The sequence below is a fragment of the Plutella xylostella genome, chromosome 3 (genome assembly GCF_932276165.1).
Source record: "Plutella xylostella chromosome 3, ilPluXylo3.1, whole genome shotgun sequence".
Taxonomy (NCBI): Eukaryota; Metazoa; Arthropoda; class Insecta; order Lepidoptera; family Plutellidae; genus Plutella; species Plutella xylostella.
This window is the reverse complement of record NC_063983.1, coordinates 38,648-46,227: the sequence shown is the minus strand read 5'-3', so window position 1 is coordinate 46,227 and position 7,580 is coordinate 38,648. Positions and strand designations below refer to the sequence as shown.

Below are 7,580 nucleotides of genomic sequence, written 5' to 3'. Positions count from 1 at the left end.
TATACTCTTTTATATAATAAAATACAAAATTTTCATTATTTTTTTCATTGATTGGCACCGCTAGTTGGTTTGTTTGGTTGGCAAACTAAAATCAGGGAGGAGGAGGGTAAAGATCTAGCAAGCATGAGTTGAGGGCGTCGATATTTATTGCAACTACATACTCGTAGGTACATGACAAAAAGAAGATATCCTAGATTGACACACACACACACACTCACGCATTGTACAATGTACTCCCTTGCGGGGTAGGCAGAGATGCATTGCTGCACGCACTTTTCGCCAGAGTGTTATGTTAGTCCCAATGTAATAGGGGACGGGCCTATTGCCATTTTACGGGAACATCCAAGACCTGAGAACAAATATCTGTGTTTAAACAAATATCTGCCCCAGCCGGGAATCGAACCCGGGACCTTCGGCTCAGTAGTCAGGACACTAACCACTACGCCATTCGGTCGTCCTAGATTGAATCTGTTACAAATGGCGTAGAAGTTTCGTGGGACACCGCAAGGCTGTATTCTCGAGCCCACTCTCTTTCAACTCAATGAGTATTTCAACAAGTAGGGCAAAACACCCAGTAAACTGTCCATGTGCCAGTAACGGACCACCTCCCTCTTCAACTCCAATAAATAAGAAATATAGCCAAGCAGAGCCATCTACTGAACATCCAGTCTATTTTGTGGTTCATTGAGAGCATTACTGATACAAAAGATTTTGCCAGCCGCCAACAGATGAATAGTAAGCGATCGAAAAAGTTCGGTTGGCGCGCGAACCGAGTACCTAAATTGCAGTTGTGAGTTACGTATTTGTTAAGGTAAGTGATTTTTTTTATCATAAATTTTACCATTAAAAAAATTGAAATCATAATAAAAAAAAAACCGACTTCAAAAATTACTAAAAAGTAAGAAATAATTAATAATAGCAGGAACTGTTCTTTTTTATGTTGGTGCCGTGACAAAGGAATCTGTAGAAATTTGGCACCAACTTCAAAAAAAGAACAGTTCCTGCTATTATTAATTATTTCTTACTTTTTAGTAATTTTTAAAGTCGGTTTTTTATTTTTTAAATTATTATTTTATTTTATTATTTTTAGTTTATTTGCAATTATAAAATTGTTACTCAAAAGTAAGATGCAAATGATACCATTACGTCCTACTATAGTCAATACAAATCATTCAAGCCTAAGCACGATAGTGTCGTGTGTTTGTATGATAACCGGCTGACTGTACGGAGATACAATTACGTGAGGGTGAGGAGGTGGCCCTAATGTTCCGGTGTGCCTAACATAACACCCTACAACCTAATGAGCCTAAGTCCCTAATTCCCTACAACCCTAGCCCTACACATAATTGTGTGATATATACATATATAAATAGGTACAGGATGTCCGCGCCAGGCGACCTAAGGCAACAGACGGAAAGTGGGAAGGAAAAAGGGATGTGCACGGCGTGCAATGTGCACAGGATAGGTTTTTTCACTGCCAATCACGCAGACTCACGTGACCGATTAAGGCTAAGGTGTCTTTGCCACAGTGAAGGATAAGGGTGAGGATGGACTCCCGCAACAGACAAGTAAAACCCGACTGCTAGTGGAAGACAAATTTATTTACAAAAAACCTAGCTATTTATACTAATTCATTTAACACACACATTCACATAAATGTCTTTGTATGATGTCCGTGTATTACGGCGCGTCAGCGGAATCTTAGTAGGTCGCGTGCCCAGCATCTGTAGTGCTGAGCAACCATGTTCAAGGTTCATCTGAACATTCTGGCGCCTCCGAGGAAGTGGATCCCAGTTGGTACAGCTCGATGGTAGATTCCTGCCGCTGCCGTGGTGGTTTGGCAGGTGGAGTCATCGTCGGTCGGTGTAGCTTCGGGATGCTGTGGACTGGGGCTTCTGGTAGGACCCCAGGCTGTCCCAATCGTCTGGTCTGGATCCATCTCTTGACCTGTGGAATAAAAAACAATATTAGTATCACGAAAATAATCATGACTATTGAGACTGTGAAGCTAGCTAAGTACGAATGAGATTCTATTTTTGCCCAAACTGTTTGGTCTAATTGTGTTTGTAAAGTGTTTTCAGAAATAACTAGCTTTTGAAACATGTCACTTGAACTTTCGATTATTTTTTCTTTGGAAATGTCTTGTATATTATTTGCTCTCACTATATTGGGGTCAAATAATAAATCAACTTTTTTAGAAAAGGAGGCTTCCATCGTCATTGTATCAGTTCGTTTAGCTGATAGTATATTGTTCATTGTTTTTATGACACAGTTTCCAGATATTCTAAGAACACCTACATCGTGTATACTTAGTTCTTCTCTTTGACCGTCACAGATGACTGAAGCAGTGACAATCTTTTTCGTTACGAATAACCAGGTATTTGGTATGTATAACTGTTTCCATAAAATGTCTGAAGTTATATTGTTTGTTCTAATAGTGCATTGAGTTTGGTTATTGCTTTTCTTAAAAAGTTGGTCAACAATGCAATTCTTGTTGGATTGCATGTTCTTCACGGCCACAGGGTAACAAATGAAAGTCTGTCCTTTTCGTAAGCAGTTTTTATATTCTTGATAGTTTAGTTCAAAATATCTTTCGTTGTTATAATCGAAACCCATGAATGGTCCTTGTATATTTATACTCTGAAATGTGTTATCCTCATTTATTTTTGGTACCGAAGTCACGTGTACTAATGTATACTTTGAAATGTCATGGATAGGGTAATATGCATAAACTTGTATATGTGTCGTATTCTGTATCATTCTTGTATTTAGAAGATTAGCTTGTACTATTTTGAGGTTTGCCGGTAATTTTGAATTAGCTGTTGTTATTATTTCTTTAATACTTTTTGGAGTCAAAATGTTATAGACTGACGCATTATCTAAGTAAATTTCCAGTAATCCTGAGTAACTGTCCATAATTTCACTGATGTAGTTTGTTGCTAGTTGGTACGTTTGCATTACTTGAATTTTAATGTGATTTTCATCAATTGTTTTATACCATACATTGTTGTTGTTTATAAATTCTATTGCTTGATTTAATTTGTTTTGAAATCGTTGTAATTTATTTTGAATTCTTTCTTCAGTTTGATTGACTGCGACGATAGTAGATATCATAAATTTTGTTTGATGGTTCGAGGCTTCTATTAACTGCTTCTGATTGTCTTGTAGTGTATCTATGTCCTTATATACTTCATCGTTGACACCAAAGACTGAAGTTAAGAATCGACCCAATAAGCCCCTCTTTCTTCTGGTGTGTTCGATTTCTGTCAAATATTGTATAATTTTGTGAAATTTTGATTCTTCTTGTACAATATGATGGTAAAAGTCTTCGCAATGTGTTTCATGAATAACTGTCTTGACGTTTTTGCACAGATTCTCAAACTGTGTTACGACATTGGTAACTTTTTCATGGTCCATTTTCATACTTTCTCTTTGGTAACTTGTTTCAATTCGGAATGTTCCCCGATTTATTGTTGCTGTTCCAATTTGCTCTACATATATTCCTGGATCAATATTTCTTAATGTATATGTCGACGTCTCCGCTATAGTTCCACACATTTGACATAGTAACATAAGGTATATTAGTAGTCTGCAGGCGTATGGCGTCTTAGTCTTTTGCTTGTAACTTCTCTGTGTTACTGCACAATTACTGGTTACAGGCACTGATGTTTGATCTGAAGTCACTATGTCATCGTTTTCGTTTATTGGTAGTGGAATTAGTGTATGAACTGATCTTTTTTGTGTTGTGCCCGTTGATTTCAGTAGTGTGACCACTCTTGTTGCGCTATCGTGTCCTGAATGTATTTCTTTTATCTTTGCCAAGGGCCACTTGCTGGGACTGATGTTATCGTCTTTTATTAGTACTGCGGTGCCTATCTTTAGATTTTCATAATTTTGTTTCCATTTATATCGTTGCTGGAGTGAGTGCAGGTATTCTTTTGTCCAGCTTTTCCAAAAATCTTTCTTCATTTTTTGGATCAGTTTCCATCTATTTAATAAATCAGTATTTATGTTTTCAATTGGATCTGGAATGCCAACTGCTTCTCGACCAATCAAAAAATGGCTCGGTGTCAATATAGTACAGTCATTAATATCTTCGTTGATTGGACATAATGGTCTTGAATTTAGACATGCTTCAATCTGATGTAAAAATGTGGTCATTTCTTCGTAAGTCAGCGTCGTTTCCCCAATCACACGTCTTAAGTGATGCTTCATTGACTTTACTCCAGCTTCCCAGATTCCTCCAAAGTGAGGGGATGCGGGTGGTATAAAATGCCATTTAGTGCCCATACTTGTAATTGAATCTTGAAATTGTGGTGATTGTGCTATTTCTAAAATTTCGTTATGTAAAAAGTTTGCTGTCCCGATGAAATTTGTTGCATTGTCACTGTACATATGTGAAACATGACCTCTGCGTGCCATAAATCGGCGTAATGCTGCGATAAATGTTTCTGTACTCAAATCACTTACTAATTCTAGGTGTATTGCTTTTGTCGCCAAACATACAAACACGGCAATGTACGATTTGTATGATTTATGTCCTCTGCCTTTCATGGATCGAACTTGGATCGGTCCCGCAAAGTCTACCCCTGAATGACTGAATGGGTATGACTGTGTTACTCTTGGTGTTGGTAATATTCCCATTTTTTGAGTTGCTGTGACAGCCCTGTATCGTATGCATTTTACACATTTATTTATTATACTTCTGACCTTCCGTTTGCCACCAAGTATCCAGTACTTTTGGCGCAAATAAGCGAGAGTCTGTTTGTTTCCTCCGTGAAGTGTTTTCGTGTGAGCTTCACGTATTAATAACGTTGTGAAGTGATGATCATTTGGCAACAATATTGGGTGTTTTTGATTATACGGTAGTTGTGAGTTTTGTAGTCTCCCTCCTACTCGTATTATGCCATCGCTATCAATGAATGGGTCCAATGACGACATTTTGCTTGTGTTTTTCACAATTTTATTGTTTTGTAGCATTTTGAACTCTTCTTGAAACACTTTCTGTTGTACTAGTCGAATTATACGAATAGTTGTTTTCATTACTTCTTCAACTGATAATGTTTCGTTTAATCTTTGCCTGTTTGAAAAACGATAGCAGTATGATAACACTCTCACCATTCGTTCAAAGTTTGAAAATCTTTCCCATAGTTCTTTTTTCTTGTCTGTTGTCTCTTTGATCGAAGTTGCGTAACTTTTTATTTCTTGGCATGTGTCTGGCATAGTTTTAGTTAATGGCAGATTATCTTTGTGCAACCACTGAGGGCCTTTCCACCACAACGTACATGTTTCTAATTTTTGGGGTTCAATTCCTCGTGAAACTATATCAGCTGGGTTATCACCGGAAACAACGTGATTCCAAGATACATTTGGTAACAATTTCTTAATCTCTGACACTCTATTTGCCACGAATGTCTGCCACCGCTCAGCTTCTCCTTTAATCCAGCCTAAAGTTATCATGGAGTCTGTCCAACAGTATATTGATGCATCTGGACATTTGAGTGATGTCTGTACTTTTCCCATTAATTTTGTGAGTAATAGTGCGGCACATAGTTCTAATCTTGGTAGCGTAGTTTTTTGTTTCTTCGGCGCGACTTTGGATTTTGCTTGTACTAGTGTCACATGATAACAGTCATTGAATTTTACACGGCAGTATATGACGGCACCGTACGCTTTTTCAGATGCATCGCTGAAACCATGGAGTTCTATGTCGTTTTTGTCTGTGATCCAATACCATCTTGGTATGTTGATGTTTTCTAACTGTTTAAGATTATTTTGTATGTCCAACCATTTTTTACACGTCTTTTCGTCGACTTTCTGATCCCATTCTGTTCCATTTGTCCATAATTCTTGTACTAACAACTTCATAGTTATTATGACAGGAGCTAGCCATCCCAATGGATTGAATAATTTAGCAATTTCAGACATTATGAATCTCTTAGTTGGTTTTTCATTCTTTGTTACGGTTACTTGAAAATAGAAATTATCTTTGCTGGGCGACCATGTTACACCGAGTGATTTTCTACTTTCTTCTAACGGAAATTTTAGCAGCTGGTCATCATTAGTATCATCTGAGATGTTTTCTATTAACTCCATGTCATTGGTTGACCATTTTCTCAATTGAAAACCACCTTTTTTAAACATCGTGATGAGTTGATTTTGTAGCTCTTTTGCTGTTGCTATGTCATGTGCGCCACTTAGAATGTCATCAACGTAAAAATCTTGTAATGTCGTTGCGCTCGCAAGTGGGAAATTGTCTTTTTCATCTATGGCTAGTTTTTGTAATGTTTTTACTACTAAATAGGGGGCGCTAGCAGTGCCATATGTGACGGTGGTAAGCTCGTACTCGTCTATCGGCTGGTCATTGGACGGTCTCCATAGGATTCTTTGGTAAGGCATGTCTTTCTTATCAATTTTTATGTAGCGATACATTTTCATTATATCTGCCATAAATGCATACTTATGCATGCGCCAACGTAGCAATATTGAAGTTAAATCTTGTTGTAATCGTGGGCCTTTGTGTAGGTTGTCATTAAGGCTCATTTTTGTACTTGTTTTACTGCTGGCATCAAAAACCACCCTTAGTTTAGTTGAAAGCGAGTCTTCTCTTATTACAGCCTGATGGGGGATGTAATACTTTCCTTTGCTGTAGTCTTTCCTATTTACTTTCCTCATGTGTCCCAATTTTAAGTACTCGTCCATAAAATCTTTGTACTGTTGTTGCAGATTTTTGTTTCTACTGAATTGTTTTTCTAATTGTAATAGTCTGGCTGCTGCTTTTTGTCGTGACTCACCATATTCTATTTTGTGATCTTTAAAGGGTAGTCGCACAGTGTATGTCCCGTCTGGATTTCTTACTGTAGTCTTTTCGTAAAATGTCTCACAGATTTCATCTTCTTTACTCATTTTCTTTGTCTCTGATATTTCTTCAAGTTCCCAAAATGAAGCTAATTGGTCTACGTCTTTATTGATGCGTGTGGTCATATTCAGTATTTTTATTTCTGTATTTATGTTATTTAAGCAAAGTCCTGATAATATCCTCCCAAATTCTGTGTATTGAGCGATAATTCCGTCGTTAAAGTTTTCCAAACCTTCTCTTAGTATTTTACTGTAGTCGTGGGCACCTAATATTATATCTATAGGTCCCTTTTTGTAGTAGGTTGGGTCAGCAATCAGTTTATTGTCTATTTTTTGAGCTTCTACTTGCTCTATGTCGTTTCTTGGCAGTGCACTGGTCAGTTTGGGTAGTATTATTAATGTCACAGGTAAATTGAACTCGCTGGAAAACCTTGGTCGTAATGTAATATTAATACTGTAACTTGATGTCTTTGGGTTGTCGTCTCCAATGCCTCTGATTTCAGCATGTATCTTTGTTCTTGGGTATGATAATAGTTGTGCTACTTCTTCTGTACAAAATGATGCTTCGGACCCTTGGTCACAGAGTACTCGCAAAAGTTGTGGCATTCCATCATACGAGGTCGTTCGCACTAAGGCCGTGGCTAATAAAGTTGTTTTCTCTCCATTGATTGTACCAGAAATATTTGCACTCACTTTTGACGGGCTTGGTTTCGTGTTACCGT

At 37.5% G+C, this 7,580-nt stretch overlaps 1 long non-coding RNA gene across 1 annotated transcript; it reads right to left on the bottom strand.

Moving 5' to 3' along the window:
• Positions 1–1,583: 1,583 nt before the first annotated feature.
• On the bottom strand, positions 1,584–2,345 carry LOC125489316. The gene is made up of 2 exons (XR_007266887.1): positions 2,299–2,345; positions 1,584–1,947 (listed from the first exon to the last, which is right to left on the bottom strand). It is a non-coding gene; the product is annotated as an uncharacterized LOC125489316 (long non-coding RNA).
• Between the last annotated feature and the right edge of the window lie 5,235 nt (positions 2,346–7,580).